The sequence below is a fragment of the Mytilus galloprovincialis genome, chromosome 8, assembly GCF_965363235.1.
Source record: "Mytilus galloprovincialis chromosome 8, xbMytGall1.hap1.1, whole genome shotgun sequence".
Taxonomy (NCBI): domain Eukaryota; kingdom Metazoa; phylum Mollusca; class Bivalvia; order Mytilida; family Mytilidae; genus Mytilus; species Mytilus galloprovincialis.
This window is the reverse complement of record NC_134845.1, coordinates 46,648,525-46,658,882: the sequence shown is the minus strand read 5'-3', so window position 1 is coordinate 46,658,882 and position 10,358 is coordinate 46,648,525.

Here is a 10,358-nt window from a genome sequence, read left to right as displayed (position 1 = left end):
ACAATTTCCAAATAGCATGAACACTAACGTATTGTTGAGCACCTTTTTACAATTATGAAGTGGGTTGCAAATATATATTTATATAATACTGCAATGTCGTTTAATGTTGGTTATCTATCGAATTGAGATCAAAGAAATCTAGAGCGTCAACAATTATCTCCTTGCAAGCAAATCAAAACCTTTTAAATATGATTTATTAGAACAGCACATCAATAAGGTATTATGATAATTAAACAAACACAATTACAAATAATGTACGATATTTTTCATATGCGCCTTTAATAGGCTTTAATTCTTTTTTTAATCCGGCCTATTTCATACCGTTTGCTTACTTTCTTTAATCTTCTAATATAATTCTTTCTTAAAATAGTGAACCTGATAAATTCAAATTACGTCCCTGATTCATTGTAAATATATGTCTGATTATTTTTTCTTGTCGACACTATAATTGTAAAATTGGTAACCCAACTTCCACTTATACATAACATATATTACTTTTATAAAGTTACATTATAAATCTATATTGTGATACATGGAACATATATCCTGCAATTTCAGTTGTCAATGTCGGAATATTCATATACATAAAGGCTGAGATTGCTTTAATATCCCAGACAATGGAAATGACACCAGAAAAGCCTGATAAATTCAAAAGTGTGGTTTGTTGTGGTTTGTTGTCGTTTGTTGCTGTATATTATATTTGTTTCTCGTTATCGACTCCTAGGAGTCGATATTAAGAATTGAACGATGGACAGTTAGTGCGTGAATTTTTCTTGCTACCTGATTGGAAGATATTACGAGACGTAAATAATCAAAGTTTATTGATTGGTTAGGACAATCAAAACCTAGTAAATGTCCTTCAATCCCGTATAGTATCGGATTTGTCCTCTCTATGTTAGCAATTAGATTTAGCCTGGTCATTAATCATGCATATTCATGATATTGGTACACAGGTAACTTTTATCTATAAATAGTCGAATCTTTTGGAGTTTCGTAAACAACAACGTTAAATGATATATACTACTTCATAACGTGTGATCTCACGTGTGTGGTAAAATTTGTTGATTGATGCACGTGGCTATTCTAGTAAATGAATTAATCTACAAAGCGAGAGCACTTTTCATTTTCCTCAGCTAAGAGTCGACTAGCCCTTTTTGAAAGGCTAATGCTTGTTCGTTGTTTGGTATTCAAATGAGGCCCCGTGATATTCTCGTTTAAATAGACAACTTTCGAGTTGGATTCATTTCCGTCAAAAACTCTGGTTTTAGTAAACATCATTCGTGCGTTTAGGGGCATCGTCACTTCCGTTCCAATGTTGAGCGAGTGGTTGGAATATTATATTGCACAAATGATTTGGAAAAATAAATTCTCATAATTGACAATCAGCAATGCTGTCATTATGGAATTGTCATTAAGTACTTACAAAACAAACATTATTTCTAGTTTATCCTGCACAATGAAGATAACTAAGATGCTTCATGAACGTTAATAGTGCAGGGATACAGGCGATCCCCTCTCTCTGTTAAATGACGTCATAAAGGCGCGCATAATTGTCGATTTTTTTCCGGTGACGGATGAACACGAAAGTGGGCTATTATACATTTGTCACTTTGGAGCATTTTATAGCTGAATAAGCTTTATTGGTTTTACTCCTGATTATACATAACTGTTAACTGCTATGTCATTTGTGGAGGATTTTGCCTGATATTCATATGATGAAGACATAATTTTTCAATCAGTTTAATTGAGGTCCGGAGCTGGCATGTCAGTTAACTGCTAGTAGTCTGATGTTATTTATGTATTATTGTCATTTTATTTATTTTCTTTGGTTACATCTTCTGCCATCAGACTCGGATTTTTCTTGAACTGAATTTTAATGTTCGTATTGTTATGCGTTTACTTTTCTGCATTGGCTAGAGGTATTAGGGGGGGGGGGGGGTTGAGATCTCACAAACATGTTTAACCCTGCCGCATTTTTGCGCCTGTCCTAAGTCAGGAGCCTCTGGCCTTTGTTAGTCTTGTATGATTTTAACTTCTAGTTTCTTGTGTACAATTTGGAGTTTAGTATGGTGTTCACTGAACCAGTATATATTTGTTTAGGGGCCAGCTGAAGGACGCCTCCGGGTGCGAGAATTTCTCGTTGCACTGAAGACCTGTTGGTGACCTTCTGCTGTTGTCTGCTCTATGGTCGGCTAGTTGTATCTTTGGCACATTCCCCATTTCCCTTCTCAATTTTATTTGGTCTTTGATGGAGGGTTACCACATAGCCAATCATCTTATTTCATAGATATAAGTTGTACAGTAACAACATGGTTTGTCCTCTGGAAATGAATTGTACTACCAAACTGAATAAAATATCATAACAAAATATAATGAAAATAAATAATTAAATACTAATATTGCAGCACTTCGACATGTTAACATTATAACTTTTTATAAATATATCAATAATATAATTCATGGACTTTTTATTTTTGTTTGTGCGTAAAACTTTGATATTTAACCTAGATGTATACATAATGGACATGAATAAATGTAAGAACGTTATGTGAACGTATCAACCCTTTACCAAAATATCTATAGGGAGGTATTAACCACTGTTATGACTGATATACGTGTGTACATGTATGTTCTAAAATGGTAAAGAGTTATGTTGCGTGACTAAAATCTTTCGATCTTTTTATTCAGCAGATATGTCTGGTTAAGGCAGAGGTATGTTTTTTTAAGATTCTTGCAATATTTCATAATCACACGCATAAAGACAAAAACAAACACAAACCCTCTTACTTTGAACTTTGAAACTTTGTTTATTTTTACCTTTTCTTTTTATATAAAATGTCAATTGAATATTTAACCAAATAATTGTTAAGCATGTTGAAATTGTGTCTATGTTGTCTAATGTATTTCAAACTTGATTGTGAGTTTCTTCTGAATTTGTGATTTGCATTTGTTGTTAACGATCTAAAGAAATTCGCAATTTAAAAATATGATTTTGAAAAAAAACCCTAATGTTTCAAAGTCAATGCAGGAAAATACAAGCTTACAATATATATAATCCATATCTCTATCTATTTACAATAATAAAATGGTTGATTGATGTTCAGTGAATATCTATTGTCTATTATGTAATATCAATGACTAAACAAAGCGTATGGAAGATTAAATATATATGTTTGTGACTTCTTTTATTTGTTTACTCAATTCATGTAGGAAGTCATTCAATTATATAAATAACACCTAAAAATCTATACATATATATATATACATACTCTAATTCCAATTTACTTGTAATTTTTATATGTTATAATTATTTCTGAAATACAGTGTGAGTAAAAAAGGTGTAACAAACACACCAAACTCCAAGGTAAACTTCAAAAGGGGATATTCATTGAACCGGTCAAAATCAAAGTTAACAAAGTGACTGAAATCAAGTGTCATATTCTTGACCTTTACAGGCATTTTCCAAATTTAACATCAACACAATTTACTATCAGCATATTTTATAAGAAACCAATCTAAGAAAAACAACTACGACAGACATGAACAAATGACAAACATATATACTAGACTTGCAAATTAAGGAAGCATATATTGCACCCATACAAACAAATAGTCTTAACAATTTGAATTTGTTTATCTGGTTTAAAGTGTCTTATCGAGCCTCAGTGTGCATAGAATATGCCACTGAACGTTAAGGAATTGATCAGTTAATTATCAATTCTTTCATTTCATGAAAATTAACTGATCAAACCCTTACACAGACGAACCTAAAAGGGATGAAACTACTAGGCCAAATTTAACGAATTTTAGTCACAATCATCTCTAGAGTATGTAGTTTAAAAATATGTCTGATGACCCGGTCAACCAATCAAGATGGCCGCCATGGTTAAAAAATAACAGAGGAGTAAAACTTGTCCACAATCATCATTAAGGTATCCAGCGACAAAAAATGTGTCCAATGACCCTGACTGCCAACCAACATGGCAGACATGGCTAAAATAGAACATAGGGGTAAGATACACTATTGGCTTATATCTCTGAAATTAAAGCAAAAGTATAACGATTGCATTCATTTATGCATCAATTGAAAATAAAAATATATCAAGTGAGCGACATAGGATCATTGGAGCCTCTTTTTTATCGTTCTTAAAGAAATATCTTTGAGCGCAATAACTAGATAACGTGTGAAATCAAACACAACAGGTTTTAATTTTTGTAGGCCAGACGTCAGATATAAAGTGTAATATTTATTTCATACATATGTTACAGGATCATGGCCAGTAATTTGAATCTTTGTGATATCTGTGATAATCGTTTGAATACCACACCTTCAGTAGTGTGGTGTTTTGAATGTGATAAAGGGTTGTGTGAAAATTGTAAAGAATCTCACAGTATTTCAAAGGAAACAGAAAACCATGCAACAGTTTCTATTGGAGAACGAGATCGCGAGCTACCGACCGAAGTCCTGAGAATTGCCATTTTTTGTAAAACACATAACGACATATATGAGTTCTTCTGTAAAACACATGATTGTCCCTGCTGTAAGAAATGTTTAAAATCTCATTTCAATTGTAAAGACATAAACGGCATCAATTAAGTCATTCAAAATGTCAAAACATCAAACGCCTTTTATGAACTCGAGCAAACATTGATGGAAGTTGTCGAGAATATCAAAGAAATCATTACTGATCGGAAAGACAATTTAATACATCTAGAAAATACGAAAAAAGAAATTGAAACAGAAATAAAAGAACTACGTACAATGATAACTAATCATCTGGATAAACTACAAGATGATTTGATGAAAGAATTGTTGACAACCGAATGGAAAGAAACTAGCAAAATAGAGACGTTGTTAACCTCTCTACAAAAGAAAGAAAATGAGATCGCAAAATTCCAAGCTAACCTTGCTGATATAAAACAGCATGCAATGGATCTTCAAGCCTTCTTGCCAATGAAACAAATGGAAAAAGATATTGCGATCGAAGAAAAATTGATACACACTATCACCAAAAAAGACATCACGAATCAAGTCAATATTTCATGTAACATGAACATGTCTTTACAGGAAATCAAAGCCAGCGTGCAGACGTTTGGGAATATTTATGTCAGTTCTGATCGATGTAAGTTGTCTGTTCAGAAACGAAAGGACAGACAAGCTCAGATTGTGGTAGCTCTTACAACCAGAAAAATCGACAACCTGACCTTGACACTGCAGAAAAGTATCAATACAAGTTTGTCAATGGTTCGTGGTTGTTCTCTGCTTCCCGATGGAAGGATAGTTTTCTGTGGTTATCACCTAGGCATAATAAGAGTAATGAAACCAGATGGATCAAAAGATTATGAAATAAACGACATTGGTCGTACATTTGATGTGAAAGAAGATTAATACAATCAACTTAACGACGCGCAAAAGTACGAAAAAAATTAAACTTTATACATTCAGTGATGGAGTGGTATACAAAAACGAACATTTGATTTATTGTTGTCGGAACAAAGGACTAAAGATGATTAATCCTAGAAATGAATCTATTACCAATGTTACATATAACAAACTTGCGGCCTTATCGTACGTTACAACATTCGGTGACAAACTGTTCTACACAAAGTATAAAAATAACAGTGTCACATGTTGTGATAACCGTGGCAACATACTGTGGTCCTTCATGGATACACGTATTCTGACATGCCCATTCGTCATATCTGTAGACAATGCTGGTAACGTGTTTGTTGTGGGACACACTTCACAGAACGTGATCGTCATCTCTGTTGATGGTAAAAGCTGCAGACAAATTCTCAGTGAAAATGGATTTGACAGACCTACCGTTTTGCATTATGACACATTTATCAATAAATTATTAGTGGAAAATTACAACAATCAGGCCTTCGTGTATGATGTAAAATGATGTTTTTTTTGTATAAAGTTATCATTAAAATTGAGAATGAAAATGGGCATGTTTGCCTCACATAACATTGTATTGTTCTTGATAACTAGTACTGATTAAATTTCAAAAGATAATTTGTTGATTTAATCTAGTCCTTTAAAACATGTTTGGCCAAGTTGATTTTTGGTAAAGTTATCACATTCTATATATACTTAATAGAACAGCGATAAAGTCATTTATAAAATAACTAAAATACTGAACTCCGAGGAAAATTCAAAACGGAATGTCCCTAATCATATGGCAAAATTAAATGATAAAATACATCAAACGAATGGACAACAACTGACATACACCTATTATCTTTCGGTAAAATTCGATTAATTCTGAATGTGCACATCGCATACCAGATACCTGTAATGAAGTTGTTGTTGCTGATAACTGTATTCCATATTTAATAATAAGCTATACATATAAAAAATGATAATTGTTGAAAGCTGTAAGGTGACCGATCGTGTGTCTTCTAATCTACATTGTATGAACAGGATGTCTCAGTGACAGTAGCTAATCTTAGTAGCTCGATTGAATTGCCATTACTACTTGTCATCTGTTTGCGTCCGTCGTTCGTCTATTTTTTTCGGAAATTCTCCTCCTCTAAAACTAGTCCAAACATTAACAGGAATAATCATTGGAGGATCAATGCTATGAAACATATTTCGGGGGATTCCGCCTGCCACCCAGCATGGCTAAAACGATATTGTATTACAGTTCATATGTTGTCGAATATCTTGAAAATCTGAGGAATCTGTCAAGGGAAGACATATCCTTTTAGATATCATTACTTTATTGAATATATCCGTTTATCAAAAATAATAAACTTGTTGTTTATTACCCAAATATCAAAATGTATACAAACAGATATCATTGATGACAAACACTGAGTTAAGTTTTTTGTGAATTGTCATTGCAACATTTAATCAACATTTAAACAACAACAAATGTTACACAACAAAAGTGCTTATCAGTCAAAATTAGATCTGGATGACGATTGAACTAATCTTTTTCTCTGCTTCTTTGGCAATTTAAGCATATTCGAACTCATTTCATAACATTATTTAATCAACGTGTAGTTTTGGGTGATTTCAGAAGATGATTGGATGAGTTTTGGAGTCATATCCTTTCTCTGCTCACTTGATGAATCAAAATATGCTAACAGGTTTTCATGAAATTGACAACTTAATGTGTGGAAGGTTCTTGAAGGGACTTTGGTTTAACAAAAATGAAAAGTCAAGGTTCCGACTTTAGAATTAATAATTTAATTATTTCGATTTGGTTAATCTGATAATCCGGACATCCACTGGTATCAATTTAATAATATATATGTATCACAGCTGGGCGATCCATAGCTGGTGAACTAAATGCCGGTCTAGTCAGCAATATTTCACAAGTAGCAGCTAGGATATCCATAGTCTGTACAAAATCCAATCAATTACGCTCCTGTTGTGTATATAGGTATTCCATGGTTTTACCATGCCGGATTGATGTAAGAACATGGAGCATATGAAATTTGAATGCGAACAGCAGCAAACAAAGCTTAATTTCCATAGGTCGAGGAGGGGTTGGTATAGATGTTTCAACGTCTTCTCAGCTCTTTTTTACATGTTGATGATCAAGAAGTTTTACGTAATACATTTCAATAATGGTCAACTGCTACACTTAAAACCGGGTTAAGATTTGATTTACTTGGTTAGCATGTATTTTTTTTGCTCTTCTTGTATGATACTTACCATCTTAAGATATAATAAATTCATTCACTTTACCAAAATTTATTTAGAATGTATTCTTTGTAGACAGGATACCAAGAAACACTTAAAAGAGGAACGAAAGATACCAGAAGGACAGTCAAACTTATAAATCGAAAATAAACTGACAAAACCATGGTTAAAAATTAAAAAGAAAACCAGACAAACAAAAGTACACATGACAAAACATAGAAAACTAAACAATAAACCTACCAAAAACTAGGGGTGATCTCAGGTGCTCCGGACGGGTAAGCAGATCCTGCCCGACATGTGGCACCCGTCGTGTTGCTTATGTAATAACAAATCCGGTAAATAGTCTAATTCGGTAGGTCATATTCATGAAAGGGAAGGTGAGTGTAGTTACGACATAAGGAACATATCCGATATCATTTGTGAAACGGTTATTCCATAACGGTCAACCAACTTGTGATAGCGTCCGTAAAATTTACGAAGTGATGATTTCAACTTCACCATTTGGAACTCTTGTTTTAACATGAACAGTAACTTATCTCTATGCAAATCAACGATGCTTTTCAATATTGAAATAAATCGTGTCTCCTTGTTCATTCTTTTATAGGCGTTGGTCACAATCACATCATATCTATTGGTATAATAACTTAAAATACCGTAAATGCAAGTGACGAAAGGAACATAATGTTTCCTGTACGTGCCTTTTTTAACTTCAACCATTCCAGAATAAATCTAAACTTTGTTCTAACTTTACATATATATCATCCTAATTCCTATTCGGTATATCGTCAGTTTTGACTTTTATCTTTTCAGTTTCTTGCCATGAAGACGTTTAACAATTTTGTTCAATTCTGTTTTACCAATTAAAAGTATGAATATTGACAATTTTTAGTAGATGCTTCACGAATAACTTTCCTTCTCTCAGATTTCATTAATTAAGACCAAAATTTGAAATTGTAACATATAAATGCACAGATATTGTGGTCGTATCGTTAAAAGGAATTTTTCATGGATGTTTACTTTTCGTTTAATTAGTTATCAAAGGTACCAGGATTATAATTTAGTACGCCAGACGCGCGTTTCGTCTACATAAGACTCATCAGTGACGCTCATATCAAAATATTTATAAAGCCAAACAAGTAAAAAGTTGAGGAGCATTGAGGATCCAGAATTCCAAAAAGTTGTGCCAAACCCGGCTAATGTAATCTATGCCTGGGATTAAGATAGTGTTTGTTGACTTCATAAAACAATAATCGTACACTCATATATGTCGTTCAAGAGTTCACCAAACGTTGCATGTGTGGAATTCAGTTTTTCTTTCAGGATATAGCTTTGCCAAAACTATAGATGGTTTCTTTTCATGATAAAGGACAAGTTGTTTGTATATCAAGGTGCATTCTCCACACATCATACTGACATTGTTTTTCCATACGATAGACAAGATATCCAATGGGCTACTTGAAACGTTACAGCATTGTAAAACTTCTGTGTTCAGTCCTGACAAAAAATGGTAGTCCTAGTAAGTTAAGACTAAACTGGCGAGAAAATAGTGCTACTGCTAACTATTATGTGTTTCTTTTGTTGTTTTGAAGTAATGACGTATCTACCGATTTATTATTGTAAGGGATGACTTTCCAAATCTCATCTTGAACTTAAATACAACACCGCTTTCATATCAATGAATATAGTAAAAGTGTTTGTTTATTGACAAAACTTGTCATTTTTGTTGAGGGAAGACATGACAGCGCATTGTTCATTTTTGTTATATCACAAACACGTTCTAAGAAACAGACAAACACTGAACCTTCAACATTGATTAATGCACGATAAAAAAAAAGAGATTAAGGATAGATGAACTCTGCTAGAAAGACGTCTGCTTATTGTATCTAAGAAACATATTTGTTCACACTTCATTAAACCGTAAATCTCATTCATAAAGTCGAGGGCAGATAAACCTGTGTAATGGACATGCTGACTTTACAAGGATTCAATACAACAAATACAGTTATCCTTAGGAACTCTTATAAAAAAGCAAAAGAAATTAGCAGTATCATTTAACTTTACTTTCCGCTATATAGTGATCTTCTCTCATTAAAAAAACGTTTGATGACTATGTTGCACGTATTTATCTCATCGAACTAGAGATAAAGGATATGACAGACAAATCTGCCTCCTATCTCGACTTACATCTATAAATTGGCCATGAGGGTCGGTTGGAAACCAAAATTTATAATAAAAGAGTGGATTTAAGCTTATCAATAGTGAACTGTACATTTCAATGTAGCAACATTCCAGCAGCGCCTTCATACAGAGTATATATCTCCCAGTTGATACGAAATTCCAGGGGATGTATTTCCTATCATGATTTCCTTGATAGAGATTGCTGCTTACAAGGGAGGTATTAATCCAAGAGTAACAAATAGTTTTGTTAAAATCATTCCTTCGTAAATTTTACGGATGTCATCACGAGTTGGCTGACTTTTATGGAATATCCGTTTCACAGAACATAACATAGATGTTTCTAATCTCGTATCTACAATCCCGTCCCTTTTTCCCCGAACGTGACCTACAGAGCTATACCGGGCTTGTACGAACATGAGCTACCCTACGGGTGGCACATGTAAAGCAGTATATGTTTACCCTTGCGGAGCATATGAGATCGTTCCCCGTTTTTTAATGGAGTTCATGTTGCTCAGTCTTTTTT